The 17,914-nt window shown below is 32.3% G+C and overlaps 1 long non-coding RNA gene across 1 annotated transcript; it reads left to right on the forward strand.

The window, feature by feature from the left end:
* The first annotated feature begins 6,634 nt into the window (after positions 1-6,634).
* On the forward strand, positions 6,635-13,875 carry LOC141278898 (uncharacterized). The gene is made up of 4 exons (XR_012332299.1): positions 6,635-6,708; positions 9,454-9,526; positions 12,906-12,937; positions 13,846-13,875. It is a non-coding gene; the product is annotated as an uncharacterized lncRNA (long non-coding RNA).
* Positions 13,876-17,914: the final 4,039 nt, after the last annotated feature.

The raw sequence follows: 17,914 nt of genomic DNA on the forward strand, positions 1-17,914 counted from the left end.
CCCCTCTAAATGCTACCTACTGTGTTACATTCCTGGTGTTGCAATCTCAGAATGGCTGTAGAGAAAAAGAGAAACTAATAAGATCTAGAGTCAGGAGTCTGGCTCAGAAAATTGTTTCCATACTTCAGAGGAATGACATTCTGCTTTTCTTATCATTGCAGACAGTATATCCTACAGTTATACCTACAAATTGAGAATCAGTCAGTATTTTTACACTTACATGAAGCTACCTCTCAAATACTGGTTCAGAAAATATTAGCACATATTTTTAGGTCAAGGATACCCTTCTTTGTTTATTACTGTCAAAAACGTGATTAGCAGAACTGAGTCTATACTTTTTTTAGTTGTGGCAAAATACACATAATATTTATCATCTTAACCATTTTAAAGTATACCATTCAGTAATGTTAAATATATTCACACTGTTGTGCAAACAATCTCCAGAACTTTTTCATCTTGCAAAACTGAAAGTCTACACTCATTAAACAACTCCCCATTTCCCTCTCCCCCCAGCTCCTGGAAACCACCCTTCTACCTTCTTTTTTTTTTATGAATTTGACTACCGTAGAGAGCTCATATAAATGGAATAATACGGTATTTGTCTTTTTGTGACTGGCTTATTTCATTTAGTGTAATGTCTTCAAGTTTCATCCATGTTGTAGCATGTGTCAGAATGTCCTTCCTTTTTAAGTCTGAATAATATTGCATGTGTGTATATACCACATTTTGTTCATTCAATCATCTACTGAGGAACACTTTAGTTGCTTCCACCTCTTGGCTATCATGAACAGTGCTACTATAAACAAGGGTATACAAATATCTCTTGGAGACACTGCTTTTAATTCTCATATATACATATATATATATGTATATATATCCAGAAGAGGCATTTCTGGATCATATGATAATTCTATTTTTAATTTTTGAGGAACCACCATATGTTTTTCATAGTGACTGTACATTCCCTCCAACTTGGGAGCCTATATTTTGAAATATAGTTTTCTTTCATCTGTTGTTTATAGCACCAGTGCCAGGTTTTCTATTTTATTTGTCCATATATCTTTATGGACACAATGAAATCCTAGAATAAAATTCCTCAGCAATGATGTAAAGTTAGATTTTGATCAGTGAGTATACTAGCCCTGTTCTCCAGAGTGAGGGCTAAAACTCTTTGCTTCTACTTCAGTGAGAAGTCACAAAATAACGATCTCATCATTCCAGAATTTCTCAGCTTAGTGTTTGCTAGTTGTGTTCTAGAATTTATACTTTTGAACTTCATGTGACAACAAAGATCAACTACAAATACAGTTTTTCATCAACCATGAGATAGCCCAACCTTATACTATATACAATTTAAATTTGCACTCTACTTACAGCATGAGAGAAAGCTCTGATTACTGTATTTTTGTTATGGGCTTGGGTATATTTGTCAAGGCAGCTGTCATCATATTCAACCAGAAGACTGAGACTGCTGAGTTCTCATGCCCTGCCAATTGCAAATTCTGCAATGTCTCTGGATTTCTGAAACTCTCTTGGAAATAGTTCCGACATATCTTCTGAAACAAGATATATGTCAATTGCTTAATAGATTCTGTAAATGACCCTTATCTTGAATTAGTGATACTTTCACTGGCAGCTAAATGGGATAAAGCTTTCTCTGATTAATATGTGTAGAAAGGTAAAAACCTTAATAAGCATAAAGGTTTATTCTCAATTGCACCTCTTTCAAATAGAGAAATCCAGAGCTAGAGAAATATTTATAACAGTGAAGCAATCACACAGGCAGTGCACATTTCCACATGGAAATTCCATAGCTGAGAATCTCTTTAAGATAACATATCAGAATAAATATATAGGAAGCAGTGAGAATAAGATGAAGCACTGAATATTAGATGACAGAATATCACAGAAATTTGAATTTCTAACCTATGAATAATAAGGACTTTGAAAAAATAATGGCTATCTAACTTTTAGGTATTTAAAATTAAGTTTTGTTTTTATGTGATTATGAATAACTGATTATAGTAAAAATCAACTATACACTTGACTTTACTATTACTATGTTATGTGTCTGTTACATTTTAGAAGGTCTCAGCTAACATCTAGACAGAGATTTAAAGGCTAGGTAATAGATAATTGTGTAGCTAACCACAATCCAGGTCTTCAGGTATGTAAATATGAAAAAAATTTGCATAAATTTCTCTAAAATCAGTGATTATTAAACTCTAAAGAGAATAATTTATATATCAAAAAGTAATGCAATTATTTATATTATTATTTTATGCTCTGACTATTGAACAATGTAATGAAATCTGTTTTCATTCACAATATACTAGAGTACCCAGTAAGTAAATAAGAGCTTAATAGACTTTTAGGATGATCAGAAATCAACCCAAGATTTCTAAGTCCAAAATATTTCCAAAAATATAATAGAGTAGCAGAATTTCATTTGGTGCACAAAAAGAGGAAATATCTTGGGAGAGGGAAAGGGATACCTGGCCTATATTTCTATTGAAAGACTTTCACAAATACTATAAGAGCTCTAAATTTCAAATCCCCTATCACTTCAAACCCTAATATCATTTAACTTCCTGTGTCCACTGTGGTAAGTAGTGGAGCAAAGTTTATAGGATTTAGACATGCTACTTCAATATCTACAATTTTATACAATAAGATCTTACTTTATCCTTACATAATTGGTACCTCATAACAAAAAACCTCTTGTTCCTACTAAAAGATCAAAGAGCCTAAATTCTAAATATATATAAACAAAGGAATTCAAGACATAAGAATTTATTTGTTTAGTATTGGATGGAATTATTCAAACTGTATATTCATATTTTTCTTCAGTCTAACATGATCAGACATTCATTTATGTTTATTTGTTTATTCCAAGTCCTATTTTTATTTCATTTTTTATTTTCTAGTCCTAGTAACCAAAAGTTATACCTTATTAGAACCTCACAAAATGTTTTCTGTTTCTATGCTAAATTCTGAACATCTGCTTGTAGTGGCATTTAAAGACAATATACTTTCTTTCAAAGCATTCTTTTTATTTGAATTTATAACTTTAGATTTTATATATAAATATTGCTGCTTAATATATAGCTGATGGTTTTATTGCTTCATTAACCAATACATCTCCACAAATAAATGCTGTGATTTGAGCACTTCACTATTAAATATGGCTGCATAACCAAACTCGATATGAGGGAATATACTTCTAAGTAAAACTAGCACAAACTATTTTGAATGCCATTAATTCCAAATTATTTGTACGATTATTGTTTGATTAGCATAGCTGCATTCAGAAAAGTCAGTGTGCATGTGTGTTTTTGACATAAACGACAGGTAATTTTGTTTCATGATTAGTAAAGTAGGACTGAGGATAAAGATTAAAATTGCTTACCAAATCTGAGTAATAATATTTGACTATAAACCACAAACTGTCTTGATTACAAATGAATTTTATTTTTATAGTAGCAAAATAAGGAAATAGCTTAATATTCACATTTAGTTGTAAAAATAAACAAAAGCTTTTATTTTCTCAGATTTTAATAAACTTTGGGGATAAAGCTGATAAACAGCCTTAATATATCACTTATGATATGTCCTCCTGAAAAAGACTGGTTCACAACACTCCCTACATGTAACTTACCATGTGAATTGACTACCACACAAACATGTCTACATACTGTTCACAACAACAATCCATTGATCATGTGCATGGGTGAACTACAGAAACTATGAACGTTTCTAAATGCTTTTTTCAATTAATATAGTTATCTTATTTGAGTATCAATAATAGTGTGTAGGGCACCACTAGTCTATGTTCCACGCTTTTAGTAGCACTGGTATAATTCGGTACACAAAACCCAAATGCATACTACACACATTTTTTAAGTAAATAGGGATTGTTTACTTGAAATGTATTTTTTGATAAATTTCAAAGGGTTGAAATCATATGGAGCATTTTCTCTGGCCACAACAGAATTGAGCAAGGAAAAAAGAGTAATAGAAAGTCTTCAAGAATTTAAAATGGGGTTTCCCTGGTGGTGCAGTGGTTGAGAATCTGCCTGCTAATGCAGGGGACATGGGTTTGAGCCCTGGTCTGGGAAGATCCCACATGCCACGGAGCAACTAGGCCCATGAGCCACAACTACTGAGCCTGCGCTTCTGGAGCCTGTGCTCCGCAACAAGAGAGGCCACAACAGTGAGAGGCCTGCGTACCGCAAAAAAAAAAAAAAGAATTTAAAATTAATCAGTACAATCATAAATAGCATGTAGGTAAAATAATAAAGCATAATTAAAATTAGAAAATATTTTAAATTATAAGATAATATCTCAAAACTTATGTGATTCAGCTAAAAATGTGCTAAAAAGAAAATGTATTGTCTCAATACATATATTAGAAAAGAAGAAAGGCTAAAAATCTATTACCTAAGCTTTCATCTCATAAGCTAAAGAAAGAACAGAAAACTGAATTCAAGAAGAGGTGAAGAAAGGACATAAAATGTAACAGCAGAAACCAATCAAATATAAAGCAAATAATAAAGCACAATATAGAAAGCCAATAAAATCAAAAGTTGGCTTTGAAAAAGACAAATAAATTGATAAATTCATAGCAAGATCAATTAAGGAAAAAAAAGATATTGGAGGCATTAATGATAAAAGGATATTGAAAACAATTTTATGCCAATCAATTACTCAGTTTAAATAAACTGGAAAAATCCTTGGAAGTCACACATTATCAAAACAACTACAAGAAGAAATAGAAAACATAATACTTATCTGTAAAATGAATAGAATCAAGAATCAAGAATCTTCCCATACAAGAAATAACGGACCTAAATGACTTCACTTGTGAATTTTTCTAAGCATTTTAAAAAGTAACGTCATTATTTAAAAACAGAAAACATAAAATAAGACTGGACTCTTTCTTAAATTTTAATGAAAACAGCAGACCCTTGATACATGTACAAAGAAATAATGTTATTCGCCAATATCCTTCATGATCTTAGATGCAAAAATCCTAAACAAAATATTAACTGCTTGAATCTAGGTGCATATAAAAAGGATGTTATATCACAAAAAATTGGGCTTATTTCAAGATTTGTTTAACATTTAGAAATAAAACTATGTTATCATATTTAAATCATAAAAGAAAATATATAATCTCATTAGATGCAGAACATAATAACTTGATAAAATTAAACAGTTTCATGATTAAAATTCTCAGCAATATAGCAATAAAAGATAAATTTTAAAATCTGATCAGTGGTATCGACAAAGCAAACAAGCAAGACACACACACATACACACACGCACACACACACACACACACACACACACACACACACACACACCCCAAAGCAAACACTGCATTAATGGTACAAGACTGAAGGCTTTTGCCCTAATGCTAGGAACAAGACATGTATGACAAGCATAAGTCTTTTCTATTCATATTCCACTGAATTTTCTAGTGTTTGAAGTAAGGAAAGCAAAATAAATAAAAGTAAAGATTTGAAAGAAGAAATAAAATAATTATTTGTAGATGACAATATGATGTAGATAGAAAATCCAAAAGAATATGCAGATACAATATTAGAAATAATAAATGATTTCAGCAGGATCAAACAATACCAGGTCAAATATGAAACTCAATTCTTACTCTAAATTCTTCCAACAAATAAGTACAAAATTATATTAGAAAATGTCCTTTAGAATATCATTAGACAATAACATCAAAAAAAATGGAAATAAGTCTAACCAATGTGTTAGACGTCTATTCTGGAAATAAAACATTTGAGGGAAACTATAAAAGGAAGAATCTCTAATAATACAAGGATATATGTAGAAGAATACTGTTCATGAAAGAGTTCTTTGTTTTGGAATATCTGCCTTTATTGCCCCAATTCTTCACTCCTCCTTGTATCTATGTCCTGTTTATACCACCATATAAGTCTGACCATAGGCTCGACTACATGACTTGCGTTGGCCAATAGAAAGTTAGAAAATATAAACAAGGAGAGACTTGAAAGGGCATTATATAAATGGATCTTGATTATTGCATCTCTGTCTTTGCACGAGAACATGCCTGAGCTGTTCTGCTTGAGATGAGAGGTATGTGAAGTGGAGGCAGAATACTTCAGTTGCTCCTCCATGAGCTAAAGGCCAGCCAACTCCCCCATGACAAATAAGCAAGCCAAACAGAGGCAACGACTATCTTAACTGCAGGCTGGTTTTCATTCTCAAACTCACCAGCAGGCAGTAGATTCTCAAAATAGGACATGGTCTAGAGATGTGGATCAAATCAAGTATGTGGCCAATAATCTCTATGAAATAAGTTCTGAAGGAATTTAAGGTGATGCATACTCAGCTGGATAAAAAGTACCTATTTAGCTTCAGTGTATGGTCTCACAGAAGCCTGATTCCACGGTAGCAGTAAACAAATTTACTAAGAGAATTACATCTGGAAAGCAATGTTAATGTTTCATTCAAAGTACTAATCAGATATATATATATGAAGTCCACTATGTATTTTAGGAAATTGTACTTACCATAGGATCGCTTTCGTGACAGATGATTAAATTTATAAAAATAACCCTAGGTATCCAACTTTCTCTAGGCAGGAATGAATCTCAACGCTGTTCTCTAGAGGCCTATATTTCAACTGCTACGTCAAAGGTAGCCAAGAAGAGTACTGAGGTAAAAATTGGCATCTTACAGGTCAGAGTCATGTTATGGAAAGTGATTAACTGGGAAACCATTCCAAGACAGCATATTGGGATATAATTTTATATATTTTGAATTGTGTAAGGGACACATTTGTCCAGCAATATTTCAGAATTGGTATGAAACAGTGACTGCAGTGTGTATTCAATTATTTATATTTTTGAATGTTTATTGTGATTGTCCTATCTCTATTGCACCATTTTATGTTATGAATATGTGGCACAAGTAACTTGCTTTTTTATTTCATATGTGTATGGATCTAAAGATGTAATCTCTAGACCAAATGTAAATCACAAAATACTAGTTTTCTAACTTGCTTCTTAATCAGGTGAGATAATCAGGGTCCTAGGATAAGACTGAGCATATTTTACATATAGGCAGGATGTAAATAATAATGGTTATTGAGCAGAGTTTGGCAAATCGATTGTATTGATAGACTCTAGTAATCCCTTTTCCATCTATCCATAACTTTCAGATGAAACTTTATAGTACCTTCCTACTCTGACTCTGGATTTGTCATGCGTTTAGCTTTGTCCAATAGCAAGTTAGCTAAAGTGATGCAAGATGTCTTAAAAATCATGTATGTGTTTGGGCAGGCAGTCACTCTTGCATTTCTGACTTTTCCATGAAATTATTCTTAGGCTAGTCTGCTAGAAAAAGAAAGATATATTAAGTCAATCCAGGTCATCTCAGTCATCCCAGAAGGATATTGTCTTAGATAAACAGGTATTTATCTAACTTCTAGATATATGAATGAAGCAGTCAATAACCACTAGGTTCATGAACTAAATAAATGCTAATTTATTTAAGACACTGAGTTTTTATATGTCTTATTAGACAGGATTATTATAAAAATAAGGTAAATAATATAAACCTCAACCTCTAAAATGTACCATAAATACAACTTAATCCAAGATGAATTGTAGATTTAAACCTTAAGGGTAAAGCAATTAATTTTCTACAGGAAAATACAGAAACATGTTATCATGATTTGGGGGTAAGGACAATGTATTAAAAGGGCATAAAAGACAATAACCATACAAATAAAGATTGATTTAACTGGACTTCATTAAAACTAAGAATTTATATTTATTAAAGGACACATTAATGGAAGTAAAAAAGCAAGCCAGAAGGTGATAGAAGACAACTGTAATAAATATATTTGACAAAGGACTCATTCAGAATATGTTATAAGCTCCTATATACTACTGGTAATATGCGAGACATAGTTTGTGACTTCACTGAACCTAAGACTAATAAGGGAAAATGAACAGGCTGGTAAATAAAATAATGAGGAGTCCCACAAAAGAAATTAGTTAGATGTTATGACATGAAATAATGAAGATTTAGGGAGATTTTACTTGAATTGAAATATATGAAAAAGGAAGCTATGAAAAAGAAAAGAAGGCTGGGAAGAACACTCATGAAGACAAACAAGGCAGGATCTGGGAAAGGCAGGTCCACAGGAAAACTGAAGTATAACCAAATGTTCATCTATACTGAGCAGCACTTTCCTTTGTCTTTTGCTTTGAAAACAACAGATGAAGAAGAAAACTTTTTTTATTATATTCTTAAAATCTGCCAATTATTTTATGGTCACTTTTATCTATTTGAAAAGCTGATCCTAAATTAATTTAAACAGAAGTTTATTATTTTATACACTTTACCAGATAGGTGTTAAAATATTGCAAGAATTACTCTTTTGTAAAGGATGTCTTCACGGAGTAGTAAGTACAATTTTTTAAGAAAAAAGACATTAGGTTTTATATCAATCATTACAATATCTTAAGAATAATCTTCACAGATTTTTAAATCATAAATAACACAATAGATACACTGTAAATAAAAGTAGATTATTACCAAAAAAAAAAAAGAGTACGGCTGACTTGACTTTATAAAGTTTATCAAGTTTCAGATATTGTACCACCTATTTCATAAGCATAACGGCTAACATTATGTCAGATATGCTAGTGAATGCTAGTGAATAATAGCCTAGTAAAGAAAATAATTGTTTGGAGGATAAATAAGGAAAAAAGATACTGAAAAACAATGTGACTAACCATACCAAGTGGAAACTACTCAGACTCAGTTTAGCCTTCTGTTCCTAAGAATGTTGTCTATACATTAAATTTTGTGATTGGAACTCAGAAAAAAAGTTTATGTATAATCCTAACAATATAATAAATATAGCCAATTCTATAAGGGCATGTTGGAAAGCAGATGTGATGAAACAGTATTGAACAGATCTCCATAGTTTAATGCTGGGTGAAGGCTGTGACCAACAGAATGAGGTCTAAATAGACCACTCTTCACACAGAGCATCAACTAATTCTGTCTAGTAGTGATAGTTCAATCTATTAACGTCTCCCCAATGCAGGGATCTCCTGACAAGCATAGTAGGAGGTAACTCTACAGCTAGAATTTGGAGTCAGGCATCCAGGCCATAAGAAGCAAGAACGAATACAGGCAAATTTAAGCTGGAATTAGCAGTGTGGTAAGACAGACCCAAACCTCAGACAACTAGGAAAGAAAGACTGGTGCAAAACTGATGAAGAATACGAATAAGAAATACATTTCCAAGATAAGATAAATGAGATCTTAAATTAGCAAAACAGGAAGGACTGATAGAAATCATCTTGATGGCTGATATATATACAGTCATAAAATAAATTAAGAAGGTTCTGATCCACTCAGCAGGATCTGTTCTTCCCATTCTAGGTCTTCTCCAAGCACTATGAAGATGGATGTTAAATCAGACTGAGTCTGAGTTATACAAAGACATACAGATGCTGTAAGTTACAGTATTGTTTGTATACCTCATTCATGGGCCACTCCAACATTTGAAACTGTTCTACAGGTCAGATTCTGACTGGCACTTTTATATTTCTCCAGAAGTCTCAAGTTGCCTGATTATCCTGTCTGAATCAAGACAAAGGAGTATTTATAAACTTGTATCATTTTGAAACTCCTTAGCTGAATATTTTTGGGAATTAAGTTGACATAATTTTGATAGACACAGACTCAAGAATGTCAGATTGCTGTTTTGTCAATCATCTCTTCTCCTGAGGGGTTCCCAGGGAAGCTATATCTACAAGGAACAATGAGCATGGTGATATTTGAAGAGTCTTATTTAAGGTTGCACCAGGCCTGAAACTCCAATTCAGTGTTTTTTGAGAAAGACTGATTTAGAAGAAGCAACTTAAGATTCAAGATTTAAGTGGAACCTCCAACCCTCCTAGATTCCAAATCTTAGGATATTATCATTCTCTGGATGTCTACATTTTCAGGAAAAAAAATTGATATGGTGTAACTTTTACTTTCCAGATGGAATTCTGATCCATAAACAAACTAAGGGAAATATATAATACTAAAATATCAAGAATTCATGTTTCAGTGCTTTAAGTTCATCATTTCCACGAAAAGAAAATGAAGAATTTCATGACACCATTCTCTGAGTTCACTTTATCTTAGTTAAAGAATGCATAACTGACTTAAGTTCACAAACTTGCTTAGAAGCAAATTTAAGATTATACAGAATTACCTATTAGTACCTTGGAAATATTTGAAGGATAGGACACTCTCCAACAACGACAGACAAACATTAAGACAGTTACTTCAACTACAGGTTTGAAGGCAAGTTTACACACAAGGGGGCTGGAGGGTGAAAGTGAGCGGAGGCTGAATAAATATTGGAGGGTGGGGCATACATGTAGAGTGTGAAAAGAAGTTAGTCTCATTATACACACATAAACTCATCAGTAAAATAAAACTCTATGTAAAAGAGAAACTGGGTTAAGGACAAGAAAACAGTACTCTCCAAGTGAGAAAAACAAACAGCTTTAAATATGCTAAAATAAAAATTTTCACTCATGAGACTAACAAAGATTAAAACCACAACAAAAAAGTTATTCCAAATACTGCAATTACATGGACATGGGCATTTTTATAAACAACTGTGTGAGTAGCAGTATAACTGCTCAAGTGCACAATCTGACAACGAAACAAAGAGAAATGCAGTTTAATTTTACAGTCAGGAAAAATATTTATAACCCTGTATTCATTACTATCTAATTATCTAAAGGCTTACACATATTATTCTCTAGCCAAGAGGAAATGCCTCTTACTCCTTCAAAGCCCTGTTCCATAACTATACCTTTACTTGGACCTTTACTGCTTAAATTCTTGACCACAGAAGTTGAATAATTTATCACCTGAATCATTCCCAGTTATTCTATCCCATTACTCATACATTTTCCTCATAGTTCTTTTTATTGACTGAAATCATTTTCTTTTATATTATTAATTTAATTATTTGTTTTTACGATTGTTTCTACTCTCAGAATGCAAACACTTTTATTCAATTTTACCGCTTAAGTTAACTAGAATATGTTTCTGCTTTTTGCAACTAAAAAATAATTTTATATAGGCATTAAACTATGCATGTCACTTGATTTTAAACCAACAATTACTGATCTCACCAATTAATATATCACCATTGTTAGAAGAGTATCAACTAACTCACATAATCAAATAAATAGATTTTAAAAATCAACTTCTAGTGAGAATCAAGGAGGTAAGACACATTGAAACTATTTACATGGGACTACCATATCTGATACAATGGCAAGTCAACACTGTCAATATCTGGAGACCCACTGACAATGAACGTTTGTCTACATAAGTCTAGATGCTAAATTCAGCTTTCATATTTTATATCTAACTGGCTCTGAACACATGCATCACTTCAAAATTAGACATCTTGAGCAAAAACAACAAATAGTTTACTTTTTATTTTTTATATATATATTTTTTAATTTTTAAATTATGTTTTAACAGATCTTTATTGGAGTATAATTGCTTCACAATACTGTGTTAGTTTTTGTTGCACAACAAAGCAAATCAGCCATATGCATACATATATCCCCATATGCCCTCCCTCTTGAGCCTCCCTCCCATCCTCCCTATCCCACCCCTCTAGATCAACGCAAAGCACCAAGCCAATCTCCCTATGTTATGCTGCTGCTTCCCACCAGCCAACTATTTTACATTCTGTAGTGTATATATGTTGATGCTACTCTCATTTTGCCCCAGCTTTGCCCTCCCACCCCATGTCCTCAAGTCCATTCTCTATGTCTAACTCTTTCTTCCTGCCCTGCAACTAGGTTCATCAGTACCATTTTTTTTTTTTAGACTCCATATATATGCGTTAGCATGCAGTATTTGTTTTTCTCTTTCTGACTTATTCACTCTGTATGACAGACTCTAGGTCCATCCACCTCACTACAAACAACTCAATTTCATTTCTTTTTATGGCTTAGTAATATTGCATTGTATATATGTGCCACATCTTCTTTATCCATTCACTGTCAATGGACATTTAGGTTGATTCCATGTCCTGGCTATTGTAAATAGTGCTGCAATGAACATTGTGGTACATGTCTCTTTTTGAATTATGGTTTTCTCAGGGTATATGCCCAGTAGTGGGATTTCTGGGTCATATGGTAGTTCTATTTTTAGTTTTTGTACACAGATACAAACATATCTGTGAATAAGGAGATTAAACACGGTACTGCTTTACCTCTAAAGTCAATAAGAGATGCTCACTCAGTTGCTGGATGTCAGCAAATCCATTTTGATATGTAAACATATTTGGTTAGTTTCCTCATTTTAACAGATTCTCAATCATCCCTAATAATGGGTATTTAAACTTTGGAAAACAATTAAGTTTCTTATTAGTAAGTAAACACAATATACTCAGACACTACTGTAATAAGACAGTTTTGTTCATTTTTATTCTAAGCACTGTTTAAATTTTATTTACAAATTTTCTTAGCAGATGATTAGAGATATCATTAATGTTCTAGAATTTGTAAAAACAATAAATAAGTGATACAATTTTAATCAATTTTTTAAAAATCTATCTTCATTGGAAAAACAATAGCTTTGTATTCTGGGACCTAAGTGATTAGTTTCCTTTATTAGAAAAGATATCAGTGTGCCTTAGTTTTATCACTCTGTGTAAAATTTCATTTCTATATCAAGATTTATTTTTACTTAGTACAGTTGACCCTTGAACAATGTGGGGGTTAGGGTAAAAAATTACTACTGTGTAGTAAAAAATTCCACGTATAACTTTATAACCCTCCATATCTTTGGTTTCCCATCCACAGATTCAACCAACTTCCTATTGACTAGTACTACAGTAAGTATTTATTGAAAAAACTCTGCATATAAGTGGACCTGTGCAGTTTAAACACATGTTGTTCAAGGATCAACTGTAATTAGAAAAAATGAAAGAAAATTCTGCTGGGGGTAGTTTTGTAATAGCTGGAGAAGGAGTAAACAGTTTAATACTTTTGCCCATTTAGACCTATACATGATACCAAGACTGGTATTTAGCCTACCAACATTTTAATTTATTTATATAAACCTACATTATTCTCATAATGAACAAAATCTAGCTCATTATAAAAAAAAATAAAGAAAATATTAAAGGGAGTCTGAAGGGGAAAAAGCCTCTATGCTTAATTCTCTGCCCCAAGGCACTGTAAATACTCTGAAATTTTCTCCTGCCATTTTGATATTTGTTTTCTACATATATTACATCATTTTTGTTACTCACTTCTACTATTGTTTCCTTTTGTGTTTAGTTTTTAGTGTACAGTTTTGATTCCCTGTCATTTCCTTTAGAGTCTACTTTTTAGCTGTTTTCTTAGTGGTTACCTTGGGGGTTACAATTAATATCTTAAACTAATAACAAAAGTTATGTAACTTATTCTCATAATTATATGCCTTTATCTCATAAAAACTTTTCTCATAGTCCAGATACATTTGACATCCAATTTTATCTCCCTTATAATGCTTCCTCATAATTATCCACATCTCTTTACCAGGGGGATAGAGGATGAATGGATGTAGGGAGGGATGAGCATCAGAAGGAGGTGGAAAAGGAAAACCTATCAGATAAGATGAAATAAATAAGCATATTTTTACCTTCTTTTCTGGTAAAATACTCCCAGTAGTCTTATTATCTTCAACAATTATTAAGGAGTGCATAGGAATATGGACTTAAATGACATCTGGATCTTTGTACCTATCACCAATGTCCAGAAAAGTGTTGACATTATGGAAACCCTAAAGCAGAAACTGGAAATGGGAAATGAAATTATGAAAATGGTATGAAGACCATGATATGGTGGAGGCTTAAAGGTAAGAAAACACAAGCTGGACAGCTGTAATACGAATCAGCCTAATGCAATAAAGAAATATAAATCCAAGATTCTTAAGAAGGATATCTACATATCCCTTTGGTTCTCTCTTAAGACATTCTAACACATGGTTAAATAGAATGGGAAGGGAGACAAAAATAAAGAACAAACAAAAATTTCTGATTTCTACAGTCTGCATTTTCTTCCTTCTATGAAAAAAATGAAACCATTTTGTTAAATAATGTTTATATCAGTCTTTTATGTGTTTAGCTTTAACATTCTTGACTACATTTTCAGTTTCCTATTAGCAAAGATTATGCTTCTTTGGTATCACCCACTATGTACAGTTTAGACAAACAATAAATCAATTTTCTCAAATGTGGTTTTTAAAATGTTATTATATAAATATTAAATTCTATTTTAAAAAGTCATTAATTTTCCAAAATGATCTTAATTATATTCTGATTGACATATAAAATTATTTTAATAACACCATATTTCATATTTTCACAAAATGTGTGTTTACTGCTGCTGAGCAGGTGAACAGGAACAACTAAGATGTGATTTATTGTGCAAAACTCACACACACACATTCACAGAAAGAGAGTTGGAATTTGGAGTCAGAATAGCTGATTTTGAATCATATACTTGAGACCAATCTATCTGTGCTTTGGTAAGTCATTTAACCTTTATGATACTCATTTTTCTCATTTCTTAATTTGCATGGTAGTAATGACACTTATCTCACACAGTTATAGTGAGGATAAAATATAATGTATAAAAAAGTACCTTGTAAACTATAAATTTCCATTGTTATTACCTAAGCAATTGCACATATGAAAATTTTAACTGAAGATTAGGTTCTTGCATCTGCCAACCAACCCCAGCCAATGACAAATCTTAAAATATAGCCCTTTAAAATCAGCTCTTTTCTAAGGGACAAATATACATCTCCCCTGGTGCCCACAAATAGGTCAGATATTGGACAACTCATTAATTTCAAACTGCATCTATCTCTTCAGAGAAAATAAATAATCCAGAGTTGTTTCTAAAACTATAAGGTAAAATCCATCATATTAAAAGACTGATAATCTCTCACGTTAAGTCATCATCACTTATTCTTGTTAAAATTGTACCTTACAATTCAAAGGTAAATTAATCAGGTGTCAAATCATGGCCACACTGGTATTTTTAAACAACTATTTTTAGTGCCACTCATTTTAAATTACCATAAAATGGTACATGTCCTTATTCAACGTTCTTCTTATTTGTCAGTCTCTACTAATTCAAAGTCATTTTAGGAAAGCTTTTAATTTATGCTAAAACTAATATTTGAAGAAGCTTTACTTTAAAGGGCTTTTAAATCTTCAGAAATATTATAAAAACCTAATACTAAGTTTTCTCTTTCACATCTCAAAATAATCGTTTTAAAACGCTTCACCCAGAAACTAAATTATAGAAGAACACAAACATTACAATTCCTTATAATTTAAGAGTTATCTGCCACACAATTAGATGGAAAGTAAAATCAGGTATCCAAACAAATCAGTGGAAATACAACCAAGAAATCATGTTAATATCATGACTTGTTCTTGGAAATTAAGTTATTTGTGAGCAGAGGTTCAGCTCCTCTCTTATTCCCCATTACCTAAAATAATATTTGGCATATTGTTTTGGTCCTTAATAAATATTAACTTAATAAAGAAAAAATAAATTAAATAACTTTGGACTTCCACTTTCGAAGAAGATTAGAGTTGTCCTGGGTTTATAACTAAAATATGTTAATCAGGATATGTTTTGAGAAAATAGAGCAGAATGGGAGACGTTATAAAGGGTACTGAAATGAATTTCACTTCCTTTTAGTAACTTAGTAAAGGTAAAATAGGCCACAGCCAAGAAGGCCAACCAATCTCTATCTGGCACTCTTCTGTCTTTTTCTTTCTTTCAGTGACTCTTTCTTACTTAAGAAGTTTCCTCATTTCTGCAGACCCTTAGAAAGCCCATCAGGAGCTAGAGAGAAGAAAGGCACTTAGAACAACGTCGCTTATACCTACATCTGCAAGTACAGCTGCTATCAGTGGGATTGATGATAAATCCTAAGGACCACAGAAGGCTTGTCAGACTACTAGAACAGCTAAATTTAGATTTGTGAAGTCTTATGAAAGAGCAAGGCTACTATTACATGGTTAATGATCTGTAGGCAACACTAGTCATATTGGTTTCAGGATTTCTCAGTACAGGCTACCTAGAAAAATCTCAGACTGCACAGTCAGGTATACTTTGATGGGCAAAAGCCCGTGCCTAGAGGAAAAAGCTCTTGAATCTTGATCACTCCTTTTCCTTGTTAGAGAGATTTCAGTGACTTTTTTTTTTTTTTTTTTTTTTTTTTTTTTGACAGGGCGCTGGGATAGAAGTTGCTCCAAATAGGTAAAGCTTTGACTTACAGACTTTCCTTAATGATGTCAATCATGGTAGGTGAGAAAAATATTTCCTACCCTGATTCTTTTTTTCTCTTTAATCTGTTTCTCGACCATATTTGACAAATATTTCTCAGTGAATTTCAAGTGCAGCAGGAAAATAGTTAAACAAAGCCATCTTATTTTGAAATTATGATGGTTAGCTAAATGCCAGGAGATGCAAAACTTTTTATCTTTTGTAGGTTCACCCCTATAAAACTTACTTCACATTAGCAGAAAAAGGAGTTTTCCCAAAGATTATCACTTATGAATATCCTTCTTTGAGGCCCTACAGAATACTTCAAGGTGAGTCTAGTAGAATCTTTAAAATATCTCACAGGTTAAGGTTAACAGCATTCTGAAGATGTAACATTATTGTAGCAGTCAGGGTCCTCCAGCTGGTGGGAGATAGAAGAGAGATTTATTTGAAGGAATTGGCTTATGTGATTGTGGGGGCTGGCAAACCTGAAGTTTCTTATATGCAAAATCTAAGAAAAAGCAAGGTATGAATGGAAACACGTGCCTACTGTTTGTTTGTAAGTTTGTTTGTTTTTCTTTGAGGGCAAAATGATGGGAAAAGCTATATGAAAGCATCATTTCATTCATGATAAAGTTCTTAGGAGAGAAGCACAATAAAGATAATGTAAGGTTCCTCCAACTGAACTTTTACATTTATGTTATATCATTTCACCATATGTTTTAATTATACAATCTTACATTTTACAACATGCATTTTATTGAAGTATGTGCACAGTACCCAGAATTATAAAGAGAAAGTCCTTCTCATTCCTAACTAATCTCACTCTTAAATGGTAACTAGTATTAATAATTTGAAGTGTTTTCTTCCTGATATTTAAACAGTATATAACAGTAAGTTCATTCACTTTGATAACTACATTGACATGAGTTATTAAATTCATATTTGAAAATACTTGAGCTTTACCATTTTTACTGAATAAACAATGCTGCTATTAAACCTTTAAATTTAGAGTTTGAAGTGTCATTAAGAGAATATCTGGGCTGATGCCTTATCTTTAGGCTAGTAAGATACTATCGTGAGGAATGAAGACCCAAAAGTGCTCAGTAATTCTCTTAACTGATACAGTTGTCGTTTGTGTCAGTTTGGTTAAGACACAGTGACATAGTCCAATTCCCACTAATACAAATTCTTCTAAAAGGTAGAATAGTTTTAAATAAAAACAATGCATGTGTATTTTTTAAACTTTTAAATAGTACAGCTCACCAACTCCCAAACTCAATTTATTTTTAATTTCGCAGGTTATAAACTCCAGACAGCTAGCAGCAATTGGCAGGCATTCTAACGAAATCACAAAACAAGAAAATTTTATCTTTTAGTTTCCATTTTCTCTATCTTCCCCCCAAATTTTGCAAAGTCCTTATTATCAATCCTAATTGTTAAAAGAAATGTGAACCTAGATTCTCGTTCATATGTACTCCCTAGGGAAACATATTTACTTAAGAAATAGTATTTTATGAGAAACTTGGTCCTTATGT

This window comes from Tursiops truncatus, chromosome 6 (genome assembly GCF_011762595.2).
Source record: "Tursiops truncatus isolate mTurTru1 chromosome 6, mTurTru1.mat.Y, whole genome shotgun sequence".
Classification (NCBI taxonomy): Eukaryota; Metazoa; Chordata; class Mammalia; order Artiodactyla; family Delphinidae; genus Tursiops; species Tursiops truncatus.